We start from the raw sequence: 26,790 nt of genomic DNA on the forward strand, positions 1-26,790 counted from the left end.
CCCTCAAGGTTATCATAAGTGAGTAGACTCACAGGGGCTTGGCACGATTTTCCAAATGATAGTCTGTATATATATGTATGATACTATATACATATATATATAGACTATCATTTGGAAAATCGTGCCAAGCCCCTGTGAGTAGACTAAGGGAAATTTAGTTACAAAATCTTATTTTGTAAGAATGACAGGATTTTGTCTAAATTTGGATTTAAAGCTGGCACCACACGTTAAAAAGCTTTTATTTTGAAATGAAAAAAAAAAGAAAAAAAAATGTCTGCTGCTTCCTTGGAAACATTGACCAGGAAGATACAGTGGACCCACGGTAATCTGGACGGCGATAGTCCGGAAAACTCACAGTCCGAACGAAATAGCACGGGAACGGATTTCCATAACGTTATTTGTACTCACCAGTCCGGAAATTTGGATTCCAATTCCGGAAGCCCATTTTGGGAACGGAACATACTTTTTTATAGTAAATTTCCCGCAATAATCCGAACGATTTTTTCACCACGAGGATAGTCGTGTCGGGGCAAGTCACCCGTGTCGACAGCTGTACAGACTATCGCTTGACACTGTGCATAGTCATAGTGACCGCTGCCAGGTCATAGCCCCGGGGTGTTTACCTGTGTTACAATGTAGCTCTGTTTTTATAGCAAGAATTTACCCACAAGCATACAGTACGTGATACGATAATTAATCAATCTCAAATACATGTAATAAATTTATGATCGGTAATTAACATCATTAACACTTGTATTGGGTAAACACGGATATCGGCTTGTAACACCGTTACGTGAAACGACGACTCATTGAAAGATGCATGTTATTAATTACATACACATTTACGTATTAAGCAGTGATCACAAGAACTGGGTTGATTACACACAAATTAGTTAATAGTCGTCTGATACCTCTGATCTACTTAATTAAGCGTCACATTGTTAAGTGAATACAGGTTTAATAATAATCGGCAGCTTGGGTAGTTCTCGCTGGTGTCTCGTACTTTTAAATATGTAGCTAGGGGTTTCTGGTACAGCAAAGTGAGTTACGATTCACCACATTAATTAATTATTGCAGATTTTTAACTTAAGTAAAAATCATAAAAAAAACATGGACTGATAGTAAGTTGTACAGACCGCGGGTCATTTCATTTCAGGTTTCTAATTTACATGAAAAACGTACATTGTACATAGCGGGTCTTTCATTTGAGGGTTTTAACTTAAGGTAAAAAAAACGCAAAAACATGGTCTGTTGGTAGGTTGTAAAATCTGGGTCTTTTAGTTTAAACAATATTTTATTCAATATCTACATGTCATATATATGATACATAATAATAAAAGGATTCAGAAAAAAAGTATGAAAATACTTATTTAAATCTGTCTCCTTAAATAACAGATTGGCGGGTGACAACACTGTATAGCCATTTATAGTCAAATAGTATAACTTAAAAACAAAACTATTTATGAGAGAGAGAGAGAGGGGGGGGGAAAGAAAGGGGGGAGAGAGAGAGAGAGAGAGAGAGAGAGAGAGATGTAATGGGACCTAGTGATACTATAGGTACTACATAATCATAATGACATAATAAAAAATAGTAATATAATGTAAATATACAGCATTAGTGACCTCTTGGGACTCGTAAAATGGCACTATTACTTTAAAAAACGTTTGGTTTTTAAAATATAAAGTTGGATGCAATGGAAAATATTTTTCATCCGGGTCTTTTATTTAAGGCATTTAACGTTTGTAATTTCTACTTGTTTGTGAACCTCCGGGACTTGACACATGTGTGTTATTTGTAGGTCACATATGCCCGCTATAAATAACAACTTTCACTTTACATTTTCTTTTAAAAACATAGTTTATTTTTTAGTTTCTACAAAATAAAACAAAACAAGAAATCATATCAGAAACATAAGTATATTTGTTGTTAAAAAGACTGACAATTAGACGTGTTTATGAAACGTCCCGGATTGTATATAATCAAGGGAGGTAACTCTTACATGACAATTTTTTTTGACCTGGTAGACGAAATTCGGCAGTCCGTAAAACTCGTAATCCGGACAGTTTCGGCTGGGAACGTCGCAAGGTGTTCGGATTATCGAGGGTCCACTGTATATATATATTTATCACAGGGAACATCTCCTAACCATTTCATTTTTTTTTTTCAAAGAGAAAGCTTTTTAACTTGCACTGTCAGCTTTAAGCATCCTTGGGTGAAATGGAATTAATTTTCAATATTACAGCAGTGGATTTTGGCTCCCTATGGATTGGATGGGCAGCTGGAGGGCTTACATTGGATAATGCATATGAACCTGGTGGGCCCAGTTAGGAAGACATAATTAGTTATTAATTTCAAGTACATTTCAATTTCATTTGCTTTTAGTCACCTTTGAAACCATGCAGAAAACTAAATGTTAGTTAAGGGTAAGTGTTGACTGCAATGCATGGTACCTGAATCAGGCGCGGATCTAGGAATTCGAAAAGGAGGGGGTCCAGTAATTTTTTTTTCCAGAATTCCCCCCCCCCCCCCCCGTGTGATAATCTTTGCAATATTGAGGTGAGTTATATGGGCCCATTGGGACTTTTGTATGAAATTAAAGTCAGCAGAGAACAATTCTCAAGAACTTGATTATTGTCCAATAATTCCATGTGTATATTGTGGTTTTACTTACGGTAATCATACATAGCTATAGTGGTATAAAATTTTAGATATGAAAGAAGGGAAATAACTCCTGCAACTAGATTTCCATACAAGCAAGTACATGATGCAGACTTGCCAAGCAGGCTGAAACATGAATTCTACTATGTTTTATAGATATTATGGCAGATGGCTATATGTCAAATTAATTCAAATAAATTTGAATTTTTTCCTGATCTTGTGTTTTACATGTACTTTTATCTTTTTATAGTCCAGTCTTGTGTCTTAAATTACCTTTCCAGTGGTCGTCTTGTGCAAGTCCATATAAGATGTTGTTTGTCTCTTATACATGTAAATTAGTGTGTGAAATTAAAGCATGCACTTGGGCGAGTGAAAATTGAATAAAACTTTTAACAATAACATCTACGTTGCAGTAAGCTGTGAGGCATCGCTAAGACACGTCCTCTCGGTACCAGGGGTTCTTTAAACTTTCTCGCTTTGATTTTGGACGACTATTTTACCAGACTGATATATGTCTTGGAAGGTAATTATGTGGATACTTACAAAACATTGTACATTTTGTATTTATATTATATCTGTCGACTACAAGTGCCTGAATATCCAATTATAAAAATAAAGGTCGTCTGGTGGCCATTTTAAAATATGACCATTATAAATTAATTCCTAGGTTCTCATTCCTGCCCTCTGAATCCACTTTCTGGCCCTGCCAGATTTTCTTTATTCCTGTGGAAAAAATATATATACATATTTATACATATGAAAATTTAACTTCCAAAGTATACATCATAAATAACATAGAGGTTCCCCAGAGAGTTGAGATAATTTATCATTTTTATCCAACTCGAGTTAGATAATTTTCTAATTTTGAAAAGACACAAGTCGAGTTAGTTAATTTTCTAATTTTGAAATGACACATACGTACAAGATAACTCATGTCTTTTCAAAATTAGAAAATTATATATAAACTCGAGTTGGATAAAAATGATAAACAATCATCATAAGTTATGAAACTTGTTTATCACATAACTTCATTACTTACAAATGTAAGCTTGTCAAGTTAAAATTCTCCCTACGTAGCAACTAAATTCTGTGAACCATTAAATCACTACTCGACAAAATATAGTTCGTTATAAATGAAAACTTATCACCTGTTTTAGATGCACAATTCATATCTTCTGTACTATATTTGTAAATGATATGATTTTATAAAATGAAATATAAGTTTGGCAATCCTTCTGTCTGTGTGATTTATTAACTTGTTTAAATGACACTGCTCAAATGTATTCGAAGACAATTAACACCTTCATTGCGAAGTCGGAAGTCACCGCTAGATATTAGATTGATCATTGTCGGATTCATTTATCGGTCCTTTCCTGGATTTTGTAGGTATGGTTTTACTGGTTATTGTGATGTTAAATGTTCATTCTGAAATTTATTCATTCAAGACATCGTGCATTCTAACAAATATTTCTGAAACCGAGCTGGAGTGCTGAGCAATATGTAACATCATTTCACGTTTGTCAGTGTGTTTACACGAAATCTCATCAGTTGACTGACACAAGACAAATGTTTCAAAATGATTTTTACATTATTGTGTTTGGGATATATATTCGTTATAAAGGTAAGTGGAATGATAAGAATTTAAGTGTTTATATTCGTTGATTGTTGGTACAATATCTAGAGCTGAGAATCACCACCAAACTCACGATACGATACGTATCACGATACAGATCGGTGATACCATAAGTATCGATCGTGATACATTGCGATTCCTATAAGATATTAAGCATGGGAATGGAATTTGTTGACTTTAACATATAATTCTGTGAATAATATCATTCAATAAAGATTGTGATGTAATTTCAGTGATTATATTTACTTTATAATGTAATTTAACAACTCAAACAAATGCATACTATGTATGAAACAAAATTAGAAAATAAAAGATGAATTATTAATAAGACATAATAATAATTTGGTAATGATTCTATTCAGTCTAAATGACAGCTGACACAAGTAAAGGGAATGTATTAAACACAGGTAATTATATAATGTGTATAATGTTATGCATATTTAAGGGACAGAATTAATCCAAATTCAATAATCAAAAAAGTCTATCAGAGTGGATATTGAAATGGAATGTTAAATATCCATTTCACCACTGTAAGAAAATTCTCCGACTCTTGAGTTATTTCACTAATAAGTTCAAATATTCATTTTTTTAATGAACAAATAATTACAAATATATCAATAAATTTAAATAGCTAGAACACTTTCAACTAGAATTCAGAACAACAATCAGATAAGATAACTCAAATTATATTTTTCTGTACTTGAGAAACAGGAAGAAATAATACAGTCATGACAATAAAATTAAATGACTAGAGACCACTCAAAACTGGGATCCATAGCAATAGAAAGTGCTAATTGAACCAGAATATCATTTATGTCACCATCAATTCAAATTCATCAATTTCATAATTACTGCAAGAAAAAAACCACAAAAAACAGATTTGATGTTTGTAGTTCATTGTCAACGAATAGCGCAACAAAGATTCATTTCAAGTTTTGATTGTTTAAAGTCTTTTCTTAGCCCACCATCATCAGATGGTGGGCTATTCAAATCGCCCTGCGTCCGTGGTCCGTGGTCCGTCCGTCCGTCCGTCCGTCCGTCCCTCCGTCCGTCCGTAAACAATTCTTGTTATCGCTAATCCTCAGAAAGTACTGAAGGGATCTTTCTCAAATTTCATATGTATGTTTCCCTTGGTGCCTAGTTATGCATATTGCATTTTGAGACCAATCGGAAAACAACATGGCCGACAGGCAGCCATCTTGGATTTTGACAATTGAAGTTTGTTATCGCTATTTCTCAGAAAGTACTGAAGGGATCTTTCTCAAATTTCATATGTAGGTTCCCCTTTGTGCCTTGTTATGCATATTGCATTTTGAGACAAATCGGAAAACAACATGGCCGACAGGCAGCCATCTTGGATTTTGACAATTGAAGTTTGTTATCGCTATTTCTCAGAAAGTAATGAAGGGATCTTTCTCAAATTTCATATGTAGGTTCCTCTTGGTGCTTAGTTATGCATATTGCATTTTGAGACCAATCGGAAAACAACATGGCCGACAGGCAGCCATCTTGGATTTTGACAATTGAAGTTTGTTATCGCTATTTCTCAGAAAGTACTGAAGGGATCTTTCTCAAATTTCATATGTAGGTTCCCCTTGGTGCCTAGTTATGCATATTGCATTTTGAGACAAATCGGAAAACAACATGTTCGACAGGCAGCCATCTTGGATTTTGACAATTGAAGTTTGTTATCGCTATTTCTCAGAAAGTAATGAAGGGATCTTTCTCAAATTTCATATGTAGGTTCCCTCTTGGTGCCTTAGTTATGCATATTGCATTTTGAGACCAATCGGAAAACAACATGGCCGACAGGCAGCCATCTTGGATTTTGACAATTGAAGTTTGTTATCGCTATTTCTCAGAAAGTACTGAAGGGATCTTTCTCAAATTTCATATGTAGGTTCCCCTTTGTGCCTTGTTATGCATATTGCATTTTGAAACTAATCGGAAAACAACATGGCCGACAGGCAGCCATCTTGGATTTTGACAATTGAAGTTTGTTATCGCTATTTCTCAGAAAGTAATGAAGGGATCTTTCTCAAATTTCATATGTAGGTTCCTCTTGGTGCTTAGTTATGCATATTGCATTTTGAGACCAATCGGAAAACAACATGGCCGACAGGCAGCCATCTTGGATTTTGACAATTGAAGTTTGTTATCGCTATTTCTCAGAAAGTACTGAAGGGATCTTTCTCAAATTTCATATGTAGGTTCCCCTTTGTGCCTAGTTATGCATATTGCATTTTGAGACCAATCGGAAAACAACATGGCCGACAGGCAGCCATCTTGGATTTTGACAATTGAAGTTTGTTATCGCTATTTCTCAGAATGTAATAAAGGGATCTTTCTCAAATTTCATATGTAGGTTCCTCTTGGTGCTTAGTTATGCATATTGCATTTTGAGACCAATCAGAAAACAACATGGCCGCCAGGCAGCCTTCTTGGATTTTGACAATTGAAGTTTGTTATCGCTATTTCTCAGAAAGTACTGAAGGGATCTCTCTCAAATTTCATATTTAGGTTCCACTTGGTACCTAGTTATGCATATTGCATTTTGAGACCAATCAGAAAACAACATGGCCGACAGGCAGCCATCTTGGATTTTGACAATTGAAGTTTGTTATCGCTATTTCTCAGAAAGCACTTAAGGGATCTTTTCAAATTTCATATGTAGGTTCCACTTGGTGCCTAGTTATGCATATTGCATTTTGAGACCAATCGGAAAACAACATGGCCGACAGGCAGCCATTTTGGATTTTGACAATTGAAGTTTGTTATCTCTATTTCTCAGAAAGTACTGAAGGGATCTTTCTCAAATTTCATATGTAGGTTCCCCTTGGTGCCTAGTTATGCATATTGCATTTTGAGACCAATCGGAAAACAACATGGCCGACATGCAGCCATCTTGGATTTTGACAATTGAAGTTTGTTATCGCTATTTCTCAGAAAGTACTGAAGGGATCTTTCTCAAATTTCATATGTAGGTTCTTCTTGGTGCCTTGTTATGCATATTGCATTTTGAGACCAATCGGAAAATAACATGGCCGACAGGCAGCCATCTTGGATTTTTTACAATTGAAGTTTGTTATCGCTATTTCTCAGAAAGTGATGAAGGGATCTTTCTCAAATTTCATACGTAGGTTCCTCTTGTTGCCTAGTTATGCATATTGCATTTTGAGACCAATCGGAAAACAACCTGGCCGACAGGCAGCCATCTTGGATTTTGACAATTGAAGTTTGTTATCGCTATTTCTCAGAAAGTAATGAAGGGATCTTTCTCAAATTTCATACATACGTTCCCCTCAGTGCCTTGTTATGCATATTGCATTTTGAGACCAATCAGAAAACAACATGGCTGACAGGTAGCCATCTTGGATATTGACAATTGAAGTTTGTTATCGCTATTTCTCAGAAAGTACTGAAGGGATCTTTCTCAAATTTCATATGTAGGTTCCCTTTGGTGCCTAGTTATGCATATTGCATTTTGAAACTAATCAGAAAACAACATGGCCGACATGCAGCCATCTTGGATTTTGACAATTGAAGTTTGTTATCGCTATTTCTCAGAAAGCACTCAAGGGATCTTTCTCAAATTTCATATGTATGTTCCCCTCAGTGCCTAGTTTTGCATATTGGGACCAATCCAAAAACAACATGGTCGACAGACAGCCATTATCGCTAAATCTTAAAATTTATATATAGCTTCCCCTTGTTTGAAAAGTACTAGCTATAGAGGGCTGTTTCTGAATTTACACAGATTAGTAAGACTTAGAAGAAGGGAAAAGTAGAGAAAAGATCAATCTGACATGGAACCTATGAAGATCATTCAATGGTGGGCGCCAAGATCCCTCTGGGATCTCTTGTTTAAAATTTATATCATCGGTATTAGAAGGCTGTGTATTGTCAACATGAATCGGCACTGCTGTGGGTATTCCTACAGCGGCCGGGACCGCCCCGGAGATATTATGCCATGGTGCTGACAAAGATGTGTTGTCATGTTTGTGGTGTTACCACTGTATGACAGGGACGCCTGACATAGCCTGCAGGCCACCCATTTTCTACTGGTTCCTTTTATAAAGCCAAAAGTCTTCTACACAGACTTAAATGCGGCTGGCGCATTTTCTTTTACTAACCTGCCGGCTTCTGCTTCAATTGCCGCCATTGTATTGAACTTTAAAAGAGCGGCTCCAGGGGCGATAACTCGTTACTTTAGGTATCGCATCACAATTTCTAAACATCGCGATTCTTGAAAAAATGACGATTCTGACATCGCTATTTCTTTACAGTTCGATTCAATCGATGTACCGGTGATTCTTTACAGCTCTAACAATATCCATACCGAATATCAACGAACTGTAGCTAGTCTACTATACCAGGAAAAGGGAAGCTTTAGGCTTTGGCCTATTAATGTTAGATGCTACCACTGTTTCATTCAAATGACTACAATTAGGGGCAGGGATTTAACCATTTTGTAATACATTTGTTCATTATTTTGATAATTTATTCATGGCTATCGGGGTCCACTGCATATCGAGAATCAAAGGGGAGGTGTGGTGTCAGTTTTGGTTCGCTATAGGCCAAATCGATGCAATATCTTGCTTCTGTGAGTCGTCTATTTTACCATCATCAATTTATATTTCCTTAGACTCAAACCCCAGAATAATCAATATTTCTATGAGGACACCACTCTCATGCACCCAGTTATGCTAATGTTGACCACCGGCAAATATAATCCACAAAACGTGTCCATGTTGATCTTTTGAAGACAGACGAGAAAAAAAAATAAGTGAGAGTAGTGAAAATAGTCCATGGTCAAAGACCAGAGATTAGCCAATAAGATTTGTTGGGGGTCACAAATGACCAATTGGAGGCTTAGAAAGTGGTTGTCACACTGTGGTGTGTAAACAAAAACAATAACACTGCTACAAATTTTATCATGTGCCATATCAGTTGTAAAAACAAGAGTAGGTAAAGGGATAAATTATTGTCTAATTTCAAGTTATTTCTGTTTTATTGATGTTGTAAAATGTTGCTATTTTTTGTTTTTAACAGTTGTTGTTGCTTGAGGTGGGAGTAAATCAAATAAAGAACTTATATTACTTGGAAAGTGATAATAACCTTCAAAGCACAGGTGCCAGACTCGTTTTATATAACAATAACATATACGAATACACCATAGGTGTCAATCATCCCGATTATGCAGGAAGTGCCCGGAAAATCATTAAAATTTCCCATAAATCCCGATTTGGTACATTTCCCGAATCGGGGTTAAATTTCTCCCGGATTTGAGCAGTATAATCCCTCATAAAACCCCGGAAATCTCAGACACTTCGACCCTAAATTGATTATGTAAACAAAACACCCCTACCACCTGTGTAGCCTGCCCTGGCCTGGGGCTTGGTGAGAGAGGAGAGTCGGTCACTGGTCACCATGCATGCCGGTCATGGTCACCATCACCATGCATGCGTGCCTGCCGACTTGTTGTATACATTATAACCCATGTGGCTTCATTTGACACGGTCAGTTAATTTTGTGATAACAACTAGCAGTGAAAATATAAGATTTTGCAGTGAAAATATAAGTTTTGCCGTGAAAATATACATTTTTTGTATTTGACCATGCAATCAGATCTCGCCTTTGTATTCATCTCATTGAAACATCGTAGACAGATAATTGGGTTATTTTGCTGTATATCTAAAATATTCAGACTAGTTTTTGACAAAATACTCACTTCACATTAGCTTTACATGCAAATTTAAGATTCTCTGATAACAGCAGAAAACACTTAAACTTCCTTTCTAAATGGTGCCCCTCAGGTTGATCTGGAGTAACGTCACAAAAAGATGATTGCCCCACTTTGTGACACTATCAATTTTTCCATGTTTTTAATTTTGTTTTTAGCATAAAAATGCAGTAAAAAGAAAATTGAATCCTTTCTTGTTGAATATAACATATTTCACTCATATGACAGAATATTTCAATATTTTTCACTTGTGCTTTGTTTGTTTTTTGTTTAACGTCATATTAACAACCAGGGTCATTTAAGGACGTGCCAGGTTTTGGAGGTGGAGGAAAGACGGAGTACACTGTACCCGGAGAAAAACCACCGGCCTACGGTTAGTACCTGGCAACTGCCCCACGTAGGTTTCGAACTCGCAACCCAGTGGTGGAGGGCTAGTGTTAAAGTGTCGGGACACCTTAACCACTCGGCCACCGTGGCCCCTTTTCACTTGTGCATCCCACTTGTGAAAATATCAATATTCTGTCATACTTATGTGATATCAATTTTATTATTTTTAACTGGAAACCATTCAATATATCTGTATAATAAATGGGATTCACTGTACTGCAATATGCCACTGTAACACTGACGACCGAATAATGCAAGCAGTAAAGTTTAACATGTTAAAAAATTCTGGAAATTCTCGGGGGGAAAAAAAACAAATAAAAAACAAAATTTGCCCCCTTCTCTGATTTGATATGAAAACAATTTGGATGAGAATTCAAGGAATTATTCGATTATGGCTTTAATATCAAAATTTACACAAGTTGATATACCTTCAGACAGAAAATTGGAATAATTCCATCATCATCATCATCATCATCATCCATTGGAAACGTCTACAGATATAAATAGGAGCAGTAGGACTTTTCTATCCTGTGACAATATATGGAAACCTGGTTTCGGGAGTTACTCCCCTTCTTTTACATTTTGAATTGTTTCATGCTTTGGTATTCAAGATAAGTTAATAATTCAACTTAAACGCATTGGTTCTTACTACATTATTACAATAATTCCATACAAATTTTTTTCTTTGATAATGGATATGACTATATAATGTGTCAAGAAAAAAATCTAAGAAACTTAATTTTAATTTCTTTTACTTCGAATAATATATATATTTAAGAAATTGAAAAAATCTGTTTTAGCTCCCCTGGACCGACATGAAATATTTTATTCATATCGACTGTATACTACCATTTGGTAACAGTTCAATGCTTAAATAAATAGATTTGAACCCAATTTGGTCAGAAACTTCATTGGGAGAAGGGGAACAGATTTTGCATAAATGGTGACTCTGACCCCCAAGGGGCCTGAGGGGAGGGGCCCAATAGGGGGAATTGAGGCAATTCCTTTAAATCGCTACTAGTCATAAAGTTATGAATGGATTTGAACCCAATTTGGTGAGAAACATTCTTTGGGAAGGGGATCAGATTTTGCATAAATGGTGACTCTGACTCCCAAGGGGCCCGAGGAGCGGGGCCCAATAGGGGAAATTGAGGCAATTCCTTTAAATCACTACTTGTCATAAAGTTAAGAATGGATTTCAACAAAATTTAGTCTGAAAGATCAAATCCAAAATTTAGTCTGAAAGATCCTTGGTGGAATGGGGATTGAATTTCGTATTAATGGCGATTCTGATCCCCAAGGGGCCAGAGGGGCGGGGTCAAATAGGGCAAATAGAGGTAATTTTTATAAATCGCTTCTTGTCGTTAAGTTCTTATTAAATTTTGAACAAATTTGGTCAGAAACATCCTTGGGGGAAGGGGATGAGGTTTTCCATTAATGGTTGCTGTGACTCTCCATCCCATAACCATGTGTAGCATCCCTGGATGTTAAGGGATAAACACAATTATGATCTAAAAATAGACCCAAGGGTCTATCCCCACTGTAAGGGACTTACTTTCATTAAACACAGTCATGTTGTAAAAACAATCCCTGAGGTCTTTTCATACCCATAAAGAGTCTGGACTTTGTTATTTCTTTAAAGTAGTTGGAATCCCCACACTATAACCATATAGAGCATTGTTCGAGATTGACAAATAAAGCTACATATGTATGTATTAACAAATTGAACATGAACATTAATTATTTTGACAGTTGATCAAATCCAACCAGGTGAGCGATACAGGCCCCATGGGCCTCTTGTTATAGTTCATTTTCTTCCTCTGTTCTGTTTAGGTATGATATTACTCATTTTGTATATTTTACTGCATTAAATATGATTGAAAAATGTAGCTCGATGATATTTTGTGGCTATTTTATATAATTCTGAATACTATACTGATTTTGTGTCCAGAATGGTTTTATAACCAACGATACCTCTGTAAACCAGCTTCACCTGAGTGAACATGACAGGTGCCTGGCAACCAACCATGAAAACAACCTGTGATGATCGTTCAGTTAATTTTTTTTTAAAATTTAAAGTTGTTTTTGGGCATTACCCATGTTAGTAGGTAAATTGGTACACAACACCTCTAATTGAGGATAATTATGAATTAATTAGTACACAACACCTCTGACTAATTGAGGGTCATGATTTAATAGGTACACAACACCTCTGATTAATTGAGGATCATTATTATTTAGAGTCGAACCTGGTTATATTGAAATGCTCGGGGAATGGAAAAATACTTCAAATTAACCGGTTTTCAATATAACCGGGATCCAGCCTTTTGCCGACATATCTCAGTAAGCGCTACGTTGAAACAACACACCATTGTTCAATATAGTTAATCAACATTTTACTAAGTCAGTATTTACAATCGATTCCAAAATGATAGTAGTTTCATAGTTTATTAGAAATAATGTTAAATTCGACGGGAGAAGTATTCAACTGTTGCTTGTTTTTGTTTATGTTGAGTTTGCGGACACACGTTAGAGCAGTTTCCGGTACATCCGGGCTACTGTCTGAAATTGATAGATGGATTTAATGATTAAAAGTAACAATTTACTTGTATTTTGTAAATCAGAATTTCGTTTTTACCTGTCTTTTGATCGGACGCACGTACCGTAATGGTCGGTAAATTATATAATTGAAGCCAGCTTTCAATTTAAGTGATAAATAAACAATGGTGTAGCATTGCCGGGGAAATAATTTCCTTTCAAATAAAGCAATATTTCAAATAAACCGATTCCAAAATAACCGATGAAAAAATACAAAGACAAGGAAGGCATTTGGACGGGGATTTTATTTCACTTCAAATTAAACGATATTTCAATATATCCGATTTCAAATTAAGTGAGTTTGACTGTAATAGGTACACAGCACCTCTGACTAATTGAGGATCATTATTATTTAATGGGTACACAACACCTCTGACTAATTGAGAATCATTAAGATTTAATTGGTGCACAACACCTCTGACTAATTGAGGATCATTAAGATTTAATTTGTGTACAACACCTCTGACTAATTGAGGATCATTATTATTTAACTGGTACACAACATCCCTGATTAATTGAGGATCATTATGATTTAATTGGTACACAACACCTCTGACTAATTGAGGATCATTATTATTTAATGGGTACACAACACCTCTGACTAATTGAGAATCATTAAGATTTAATTGGTGCACAACACCTCTGACTAATTGAGGATCATTATTATTTAATTGGTACACAACACCTCTGACTAATTGAGGATCATTAAGATTTAATTGGTGCACACCACCTCTGACTAATTGAGGATCATTATGATTTAATTGATGCACAACACCTCTGACTAATTGAGGATCATTATTATTTAATGGGTACACGACACCTCTGACTAATTGAGGATCATTATGATTTAATTGATGCACAACACCTCTGACTAATTGAGGATCATTATTATTTAATGGGTACACGACACCTCTGACTAATTGAGGATCATTAAGATTTAATTGGTACACAACACCTCTGACTAATTGAGGGTGACCATTAAGATTTAATTGGTGCACAACACCTCTGACTAATTGAGGATCATTATGATTTAATTGGTACACAACACCTCTGATTAATTGAGGATCATTACGTTTTAATTGGTACACAACACCTCTGACTAATAGATGACCATTAAGATTTAATTGGTACACAGCACCTCTAATTGAGGATCATTAAGATTTAATTGGTACACAACACCTCTGACTAATTGAGGATCATTAAGCTTTAATTGGTGCACAACACCTCTGACTAATTGAGGATCATTATTATTTAATTGGTACACAACACCTCTGACTAATTGAGGATCATTAAGATTTAATTGATGCACAACACCTCTGACTAATTGAGGATCATTATTTAATGGGTACACAACACCTCTGACTAATTGAGGATCATTAAGATTTAATTGGTGCACAACACCTCTGACTAATAGATGACCATTAAGATTTAATTGGTACACAGCACCTCTAATTGAGGATCATTAAGATTTAATTGGTACACAACACCTCTGACTAATTGAGGATCATTAAGATTTAATTGGTGCACAACACCTCTGACTAATTGAGGATCATTATTATTTAATTGGTACACAACACCTCTGACTAATTGAGGATCATTAAGATTTAATTGATGCACAACACCTCTGACTAATTGAGGATCATTATTTAATGGGTACACAACACCTCTGACTAATTGAGGATCATTAAGATTTAATTGGTGCACAACACCTCTGACTAATAGATGACCATTAAGATTTAATTGGTACACAGCACCTCTAATTGAGGATCATTAAGATTTAATTGGTACACAACACCTCTGACTAATTGAGGATCATTAAGATTTAATTGGTGCACAACACCTCTGACTAATTGAGGATCATTATGATTTAATTGGTACACAACACCTCTGACTAATTGAGGATCATTATTTAATGGGTACACAACACCTCTGACTAATTGAGGATCATTAAGATTTAATTGGTGCACAACACCTCTGACTAATTGAGGGTCATTATGATTTAATTTGTGCACAACACCTCTGACTAATTGAGGATCATTATGATTTAATTGGTACACAACACCTCTGACTAATTGAGGATCATTAAGATTTAATTTGTGTACAACACCTCTGACTAATTGAGGATCATTATTATTTAACTGGTACACAACATCCCTGATTAATTGAGGATCATTATGATTTAATTGGTACACAACACCTCTGACTAATTGAGGGTCATGATTATTTAATGGGTACACGACACCTCTGACTAATTGAGGATCATTAAGATTTAATTGGTGCACAACACCTCTGACTAATTGAGGGTGACCATTAAGATTTAATTAGTGCACAACACCTCTGACTAATTGAGGGTCATTATGATTTAATTTGTGCACAACACCTCTGACTAATTGAGGATCATTATGATTTAATTGGTACACAACACCTCTGACTAATTGAGGATCATTAAGATTTAATTTGTGTACAACACCTCTGACTAATTGAGGATCATTATTATTTAACTGGTACACAACATCCCTGATTAATTGAGGATCATTATGATTTAATTGGTACACAACACCTCTGACTAATTGAGGGTCATGATTATTTAATGGGTACACGACACCTCTGACTAATTGAGGATCATTAAGATTTAATTGGTGCACAACACCTCTGACTAATTGAGGGTGACCATTAAGATTTAATTAGTGCACAACACCTCTGACTAATTGAGGATCATTATGATTTAATTGGTGCACAACACCTCTGACTAATTGAGGATCATTAAGATTTAATTAGTACACAACACCTCTGATTAATTGAGGATCATTGTTTTAATTGGTACACAACACCTCTGACTAATAGATGACCATTCAGATTTAATTGGTACACAGCACCTCTAATTGAGGATCATTAAGATTTAATTGGTACACAACACCTCTGACTAATTGAGGATCATTAAGCTTTAATTGGTGCACAACACCTCTGACTAATTGAGGATCATTATTATTTAATTGGTACACAACACCTCTGACTAATTGAGGATCATTAAGATTTAATTGATGCACAACACCTCTGACTAATTGAGGATCATTAAGATTTAATTTGTGTACAACACCTCTGACTAATTGAGGATCATTATTATTTAACTGGTACACAACATCCCTGATTAATTGAGGATCATTATGATTTAATTGGTACACAACACCTCTGACTAATTGAGGATCATTATTATTTAATGGGTACACAACACCTCTGACTAATTGAGGATCATTAAGATTTAATTGGTGCACAACACCTCTGACTAATTGAGGATCATTAAGCTTTAATTGGTGCACAACACCTCTGACTAATTGAGGATCATTATTATTTAATGGGTACACAACACCTCTGACTAATTGAGGATCAGTAAGATTTAATTGGTGCACAACACCTCTGACTAATTGAGGATCAGTAAGATTTAATTGGTGCACAACACCTCTGACTAATTGAGGATCATTATTATTTAATGGGTACACAACACCTCTGACTAATTGAGGATCATTAAGATTTAATTTGTGTACAACACCTCTGACTAATTGAGGATCATTATTATTTAACTGGTACACAACATCCCTGATTAATTGAGGATCATTATGATTTAATTGGTACACAACACCTCTGACTAATTGAGGATCATTATTATTTAATGGGTACACAACACCTCTGACTAATTGAGGATCATTAAGATTTAATTGGTGCACAACACCTCTGACTAATTGAGGATCATTAAGCTTTAATTGGTGCACAACACCTCTGACTAATTGAGGATCATTATTATTTAATGGGTACACAACACCTCTGACTAATTGAGGATCATTAAGATTTAATTGGTGCACAACACCTCTGACTAATTGAGGATCAGTAAGATTTAATTGGTGCACAACACCTCTGACTAATTGAGGATCATTATTATTTAATGGGTACACAACACCTCTGACTAATTGAGGATCATTAAGATTTAATTGGTGCACAACACCTCTGACTAATTGAGGGTCATTATGATTTAATTGGTACACAACACCTCTGACTAATTGAGGATCATTAAGATTTAATTGGTGCACAACACCTCTGACTAATTGAGGGTGACCATTAAGATTTAATTAGTGCACAACACCTCTGACTAATTGAGGATCATTATGATTTAATTGGTACACAACACCTCTGATTAATTGAGGATCATTATGTTTTAATTGGTACACAACACCTCTGACTAATAGATGACCATTAAGATTTAATTGGTACACAGCACCTCTAATTGAGGATCATTATGATTTAATTGGTGCACAACACCTCTGACTAATTGAGGGTCATTATGATTTAATTTGTGCACAACACCTCTGACTAATTGAGGATCATTATGATTTAATTGGTACACAACACCTCTGACTAATTGAGGATCATTAAGATTTAATTTGTGCACAACACCTCTGACTAATTGAGGATCATTATGATTTAATTGGTACACAACACCTCTGACTAATTGAGGATAATTAAGCTTTAATTGGTGCACAACACCTCTGACTAATTGAGGATCATTATGATTTAATTGGTACACAACACCTCTGACTAATTGAGGATCATTAAGATTTAATTGATGCACAACACCTCTGACTAATTGAGGATCATTATTTAATGGGTACACAACACCTCTGACTAATTGAGGATCATTAAGATTTAATTGGTGCACAACACCTCTGACTAATTGAGGGTCATTATGATTTAATTTGTGCACAACACCTCTGACTAATTGAGGATCATTATGATTTAATTGGTACACAACACCTCTGACTAATTGAGGATCATTAAGATTTAATTTGTGTACAACACCTCTGACTAATTGAGGATCATTATTATTTAACTGGTACACAACATCCCTGATTAATTGAGGATCATTATGATTTAATTGGTACACAACACCTCTGACTAATTGAGGATCATTATTATTTAATGGGTACACAACACCTCTGACTAATTGAGGATCATTAAGATTGAATTGGTGCACAACACCTCTGACTAATTGAGGATCATTATGATTTAATCGATGCACAACACCTCTGACTAATTGAGGATCATTATTATTTAATTGGTGCACAACACCTCTGACTAATTGAGGATCATTATTATTTAATGGGTACACGACACCTCTGACTAATTGAGGATCATTAAGATTTAATTGGTGCACAACACCTCTGACTAATTGAGGACCATTAAGATTTAATTGGTACACAACACCTCTGACTAATTGAGGATAATTATGATTTAATTGGTACACAACACCTCTGACTAATTGAGGATCATTATTATTTAATTGGTACACAACACCTCTGACTAATTGAGGATAATTATGATTTAATTGGTACACAACACCTCTGACTAATTGAGGATAATTATGATTTAATTGGTACACAACACCTCTGACTAATTGAGGATAATTATGATTTAATTGGTACACAACACCTCTGACTAATTGAGGATCATTATTATTTAATTGGTACACAACACCTCTGACTAATTGAGTATAATTATGATTTAATTGGTACACAACACCTCTGACTAATTGAGGATAATTATGATTTAATTGGTACACAACACCTCTGACTAATTGAGGATAATTATGATTTAATTGGTACACAACACCTCTGACTAATTGAGGATCATTAAGATTTAATTGGTGCACAACACCTCTGACTAATTGAGGGTGACCATTAAGATTTAATTAGTGCACAACACCTCTGACTAATTGAGGATCATTATGATTTAATTGGTACACAACACCTCTGATTAATTGAGGATCATTATGTTTTAATTGGTACACAACACCTCTGACTAATAGATGACCATTAAGATTTAATTGGTACACAGCACCTCTAATTGAGGATCATTATGATTTAATTGGTACACAACACCTCTGACTGATTGAGGATCATTAAGATTTAATTGGTGCACAACACCTCTGACTAATTGAGGATCATTATTTTTTAATTGGTACACAACACCTCTGACTAATTGAGGATCATTAAGATTTAATTGTTGCACAACACCTCTGACTAATTGAGGATCATTATTATTTAATGGGTACACAACACCTCTGACTAATTGAGGATCATTAAGATTTAATTGGTGCACAACACCTCTGACTAATTGAGGATCATTAAGATTTAATTGGTACACAGCACCTCTAATTGAGGATCATTAAGATTTAATTGGTGCACAACACCTCTGACTAATTGAGGGTGACCATTAAGATTTAATTAGTGCACAACACCTCTGACTAATTGAGGGTCATTATGATTTAATTTGTGCACAACACCTCTGACTAATTGAGGATCATTATGATTTAATTGGTACACAACACCTCTGACTAATTGAGGATAATTATGATTTAATTGGTACACAACACCTCTGACTAATTGAGGATCATTATGTTTTAATTGGTACACAACACCTCTGACTAATAGATGACCATTAAGATTTAATTGGTACACAGCACCTCTAATTGAGGATCATTATGATTTAATTGGTACACAACACCTCTGACTAATAGATGACCATTAAGATTTAATTGGTACACAGCACCTCTAATTGAGGATCATTATGATTTAATTGGTACACAACACCTCTGACTAATTGAGGATCATTAAGATTTAATTGGTGCACCTCTGACTAATTGAGGATCATTATTTTTTAATTGGTGCACAACACCTCTGACTAATTGAGGATCATTAAGATTTAATTGATGCACAACACCTCTGACTAATTGAGGATCATTATTATTTAATGGGTACACAACACCTCTGACTAATTGAGGATCATTAAGATTTAATTGGTGCACAACACCTCTGACTAATTGAGGATCATTATGTTTTAATTGGTACACAACACCTCTGACTAATTGAGGATCATTAAGATTTAATTGGTACACAACACCTCTGACTAATTGAGGGTCATTATGATTTAATTTGTGCACAACACCTCTGACTAATTGAGGGTCATTATGATTTAATTTGTGCACAACACCTCTGACTAATTGAGGATCATTATGATTTAATTGGTACACAACACCTCTGACTAATTGAGGATAATTATGATTTAATTGGTACACAACACCTCTGACTAATTGAGGATCATTAAGATTTAATTGATGCACAGCACCTCTGACTAATTGAGGATCATTATGATTTAATTGGTACACAACACCTCTGATTAATTATACCCCCGCAACAAAGTTAGGGGGGGGGGGGTATACTGGAATCAGGTTGTCTGTTCGTCCGTCCATCCGTCCGTCTGTCTGTCTGTAGACACATTTTGTCCGGACAACTCCTCCTAAACCGAAGGGCTGATTTCAATGAAACTTCACACAAATATAGAAGACCATGTGTAGATGTGCATGCCACTTTCTTTTTCTCAAAATTTTGGTTGCTATGGCAACTGGTCACTATAAACAGGTTTTCCTATAAGAACCATAACTTTAAGCTTGTCCAGACAACTCCTCCTAAAACGAAGGCCTGATTTCAATGAAACTTCACACAAATATAAAGAACCATGTGTAGATGTGCATGCCATTTTCTTTTTCTCAAAATTATTGTTGCTTTGGCAACTGGTCACTATAAACAGGTTTTCCGATAAGAACCATATAACTTTAAGTTTGTCCGGACAACTCCCCCTATTAACTAAAGGGCCGATTTCAATGAAACTTCACACATATATAGAGGACCATGTATAGATGTGCATGCCACTTTCTTTTTCTCAGAATTATAGTTGCTATGGCAACTGGTCACTATAAATAGGTTTTCCGATAAGAGCCATAACTTTAAGTTGTCCGGACAACTCCTCCTAGACGGAAGGCCCGATTTCAATGAAACTTCACACAAATACAGAGGACCATGTGTAGATGTGCATGCCACTTTCTTTTTCTCAAAAGTCCCGACACTTTATCACTAGCCCTCCACCTCGGGGTTGCGAGTTCGAAATCTACGCGGGGCAGTTGCCAGTTACTGACCGTAGGCTGGTGGTTTGTCTCCGGGTACTCCGGCTTTCCTCAACCTCCAAAACCTGGCATGTCCTTAAAAGACCCTGGCTGTTAATAGGATGTTTAACAAAACAAACCAATCCAAATTCTGGAAACTAATCATATAGCAGGCCATATGCTCCATTTTGAAATGCAATATTTATGTCTTGAATAAGTGAACTGGTTTAAAATTAATGTTCTCCTTTTTTTAGCAAAACTGTTCTATATTGGTGAAATATGATATGGCATACGTTTGCAATCAGTATTTATAGTGACATAATTTTATATAGATTCTGCATTCTTATATGTATTTATTAACCTCCAATAAATAATAGCACTGCTTCAAAGATAGGAAACATCATCTACTCAATATTATCCTCAGATCCTCACAGGTAAAAGATCAATGATCTTCATGTACGCTGCATGATTAGTTTAGAAAAGTTCCACTGTCGATAAAGCTGTATAATTACTTTGCTGGTTCTTATCATACAATGCTTGTTTTATTGTATCAGGTCACAGTTTTTTCCTAATTCTGATAAAAACAAAGTGGGATGTTTAGCTAACATTTGCATTATTAAACATTAAATACAGTAGAAATATAATAAAGTAATAAATGACACAATCTGACTGTAAATATCATGGGCTTTGTAATCTGCACTGTTGATATCTATCCTAAGTGGAATTGAAATGCTAATTATACATCTTGCTCTAAGAGGTTATGACATTCAAGATGATGTGACTATTAAGACTGATTTGACAAATTGGTGCTAGGACTGTCAGAACAAGTAGAGTGCACTTGTGTGAAAATAAAATTATTGCGGAAAAAAAAGGAGAGAGAATCTGTTCATTTCCCAACAGTGGTGTGTCTTATGATCTGGAGTACGTGTGCCAATCAAAGCATTGATGGAAGTTTAAAAGTATTAAGGCCAAACTATAGATATATATTTGTTTCATGTTATTGTTTGAAAAATATAGTGCAGGTAGGTAAATATGTAAATCCTGTAAAATATATTTTTCTAGGGCTGTCACAGGTACAGAATATTGTCATTATGGGTATACCCAAATTTTGATAGCCGACATGTACTACCTGGTTATCAGACATATTTTAACCAGACATAAATCATATTTTCTATAACAGAGAAGAGATAATAAAATCAACATTTTCTAACTCTACTTCGTTGTTGATTATAGTATTCTGTATTTCTTTCCTTGCATGATTAATTGATTATTATATTTACATCTCTGTCTTCTTCAGCTTAGTTAAAACTCTGACTGCTTTAAAATTAGCTAATGCTCTATATAGAATATGTCTGTATCCCATTGCATTCATACCACTGTAAATGCAATAAAAACACCATTCAATCCCTATTTAACTGAAAAGCTAATGAATTAAGCTAGTTAAAAAATTGCATTTATAATGTTACCTTCAATGACATTTCAAATGACTTAACATGTGTGAATACGGACTTCACATACATGCGCATCAAGATATAATGACAAATCTCATTTGGCCAGCCTCTCGTGTTATCAATAGATGTTGGGAAAGCTGTCAATGAAGGATTCATTCCCCTGGTGAAATTGTTGCAAAGATATTGATAAAGCAACCCAAAACATTTCTGACAACAATATTTGCCTGGATGAGACATTTTAAACTGTTTAGATGGGTTTTTTCTTTATCATTGTATGTTCTTTAATCCTAGACACAATATTTCATATTTATTTCAAGAAATGATTCAAAATTCATGAAAATATTGACAGTGATGTTAACTGCCTAGGCCTCCACCTGACGATAACTGCCTCCCCCTGACGATAACTACCTCCCCCTGACGATAACTACATCCCCCTGACGATAACTACCCCCCACCCTCTCCCTGACGATACCTACCTCCCCCTGACGATAACTGCCTCCCCTTTCCCCTGACGATAACTACCTCCCCCTGACAATAACTACCCCCCCCCCCCCCCCCCCCCCCCCCCCCCGGACAATAACTACCTCCACCTGATGATAACTACCTCCCCCTGATGATAACTGCCTCCCCCTGACGATAACTACCTCCTCCTGGCGAAAACTGCCTCCCCTTCCCCCTGATGATAACTACCTCCCCCTGACGATATAACTACCTCCCCCTGACGATAACTACCTCCCCCTGACGATAACTACCTCCCCCTGACAATATAACTACCTCCCCCTGACGATAACTACCTCCCCCTGACAATAACTGCCTCCCCTTCCCCCTGACGATAACTACCTCCCCCTGACGATAACTGCCTCCCCTTCCCCCTGACGATACCTACCTCCCCCTGACGATATAACTACCTCCCCCTGACGATATAACTACCTCCCCCTGACGATATAACTACCTCCCCCTGACTATTACTACCTCCACCTGACGATAACTGCCTCCCCCTGATGATAATTGCCTCCCCTTCCCCCTGACGATACCTACCTCCCCCTGACGATATAACTACCTCCCCCAGACGATAATTGCCTCCCCTTCCCCCTGATGATATAACTACCTCCCCCTGACTATTACTACCTCCACCTGACAATAACTGCCTCCCCTTCCCCCTGACGATAACTGGCTCCCCATCCCCCTGACGATAACTACCTCCCCCTGATGATAACTACATCCCCCTGACAATAACTACCTCCCTCTGACGATATAAATACCTCCCCCTGATGATAACTACCTCCCCCTGACGATATAACTACCTTCCCCTGACGATAACTACCTTCCCCTGACGATAACTGCCTCCCCCTCCCCCTGACGATAACTACCTCCCCCTCCCCCTGACGATAACTACCTCCCCCTGACGATAACTGCCTCCCCTTCCCCCTGATGATAACTACCTCCCCCTGACGATATAACTACCTCCCCTGACGATAACTGCCTCCCCCTGACGATAACTACCTCCCCCTGACGATAACTACCTCCTCCTGATGATAACTGCCTCCCCCTGACGATAACTACCTCCCCCTGACGATAACTACCTCCTGATGATAAATGCCTCCCCCTCACGATAACTACCTCCCCCTGACGATAACTACCTCTGGTCGACTGGAAATAAAATATGCTCCCTCGATCGTGACAAACACTCAACAAGTCAGACATAAGTAAACACAACACTACAGGAGTAAACTTCTACAGTTATTGTATTTTTTTAAACAGCATTCACTGGCAATGAATCAATCAATTGCTTACCCTAATGGCATTACCCTCAATTGCTCTATATTGTAACGAGAATCAAAAAATAATTTTTGTTATGCCACAGAATCATTATCGAGGGATCGGAGCACGCATGTAGATTGTCACGGTATGCAATCTTAATTGAGAAAAAATGTCATCAAATTAAACTGACTTACGTAGGTTGCGAGTAGACTTTCTTCCTGGGGTATATTATAAAAGAGTGTATTTATAGCTTGTCTGAGTGTGTCAGTGGGCCAGTAGGTTGGCCCTGTGGGAAAGTCGGTACATAACGCTTTTGATCTGGACCTGCCATTTCAAGCTATGTCAACTTTAAAACAGTATGTCCTACTGAAACAGTATGGTGGCATGCTTAACTCTCAAAATCTTAAGATTTATTGTTTAATTGTTTGGGTAAAAAATTGGAATCATTTAAAATGAATTATTTTGGCTCCTGAATAATTTTTGCAGAATATTGGCCAAGATTTAGGAAATGAGTCGCTAAACAAATTTCAAAATCTGGAGTATAAATATGTCAATCTTTGGAAAAATGAAATTCCTCAAAGTAACAATTTAAGTATATTTATATTGGTAAATTGTACAGTTTTGAATATTTTTTTTTATTAAAGTTCATTCATTTAAAAAACACAGAACAGAACATAAAAATGCATTGAAATGGAAATTAAAATATTTACATAACTAAAGATTGGTCTATAAATAAAAAGAAAGTTAAGAAAATCGTAAGAAAACTTGTATTGATTTGGGTATAGGACAAATGTGAAATATTTGAGATCACTAGGCAATTTTCTTATGAAGACAACCAGGCTTGATATCTATGTTGTGGCATAAAAGGATGTAATAGCTTATGTCAAGAAGTACAATCTGGCTGAGTGCCTAAAGTGTCCGCTACAATACGCAGCAGATGTTAACGACTGCTGGGACTAGTACAGGAAGTCTCCTCGTAGCTTCTGTAATACATCGTACTTTGGCCTCATCGGTCATTTTATATGTTGAAATCAATTTTAAATATGAATCGTGTTACAGATTGGTGTACATTTCTTTAGATAAAATTTTCATGTTGGTCTAGCAAAAAAATTAAAAATAATGATGAATTGTTCTAATCTTTGGTTTATAATTATATGATGATGATGATGGTAGTGGAGATGATGATGATGATGATGATGATGATGATGAGTCACAATGTAAGTGTGTGAGTGAAAATTCTTGTTTTTGTATAAATAAATCATGTGGAAAATTAAAATAAAAAAACGTGTTATGCCAATAATTATATCAAATACATGTATACAATATGTATAATACAATGTATCAATATATATCAAAGATAGAAAATCAATTGTTTTTAAAATCAGAGCGGGTGGCAAATTTTGTTTTTCATTTTCTGTTTTTTTTTTCAAAAATTTCCTGTATTTGTAAATATGTCAAAACTAATAGATAAAAGCATGAGCAGTGTCTATGTATCTTTACTGCTTGCATTATTCTGGTATATCAGTGTTACAGTGACATTAGTACAGTGAATCCAATTAATTATGATGTTTTATTTTTCCTGAGAAAACATAGCCTATTAAGCAATGCAAGCAATTTGAACCTTGTGGAAAAACAAGCCAATTCAAAAAGCTGTGTAAAAACTCAAAAAACGTTATATAATTGGCCTGTAGGTCTTTAAAAAAATAAGTGAAAAAATTGCAAAAAGAAATATCAGTTACGTTGATACGTACGTTGGTATTTTACAATATAAAGAGCCTAAGTTTGTCCATTTCCTCTAAAAGCAAAAGTTTGATATAATTGTAATTTTAATCATTTACCTAATACTCATTAAGTTTGGAAAAAATAAGAAATAGAATAATAGACTACAAAATGATCATTTCCGGATTATATGCTAGGATATAAGGTTTCCTTGAATGAAAAAACCAACATGGGTGGCACTTATAATGGTTATCACACTGTCAACTTTTTTAACAGATAAACTTAAGCTCTAAATTAATTTATAATGATTTTTATGTCAAATAAAATATATTTACCAGGTTTACAAAATTGCCACTTTCCAAGTAATGTATGTTCTATATTTATTTCACTCCTACTTTCATCACATTCAAGCAGCAACAACTGTTACTAAAAATAGCGGTTGGTTTAATTTGTTTAAGGTACGTCCTATTGCCAGTAAGAGTCATTTAAGGACGTGCCTGGTTTTGGAGGTGGAGGAAATTTAAGCCAGAGTACTCCGAGAAAATCACCGGCCTTATATGGTCAGTACCAGGCATTGCTCAGACCCACATTAGTTTCATACTCGCGACAACTTCACAACTTAACAACTCTGCCACCGCCCCCCCCCCCCCTCCCAAATAAATAGTGATATTTTACATATTGAAATCCGACATTAATTATCATGATGTATACTTCGGAGGTTTAATTAATTTTCATTGGAAATTATAAGTATTCCTCTTGTGACATGTCATCATATTGCAAATACAGCACACATGTAGACTTAGAGTAAAAAGTGGAAACCAAAAACTTAAAATGTGAATTAAACTTTTTTCA

General features: G+C 35.7%; 1 protein-coding gene across 1 annotated transcript in view; it reads left to right on the top strand.

The window, feature by feature from the left end:
* LOC117317926 (nuclear receptor subfamily 1 group D member 2-like) overlaps positions 1-26,790 on the top strand; it is a 118,776-nt gene that overhangs the window by 826 nt on the left and 91,160 nt on the right. The window lies entirely within an intron of this gene.

Source organism: Pecten maximus, chromosome 19, assembly GCF_902652985.1.
Source record: "Pecten maximus chromosome 19, xPecMax1.1, whole genome shotgun sequence".
NCBI lineage: Eukaryota > Metazoa > Mollusca > Bivalvia > Pectinida > Pectinidae > Pecten > Pecten maximus.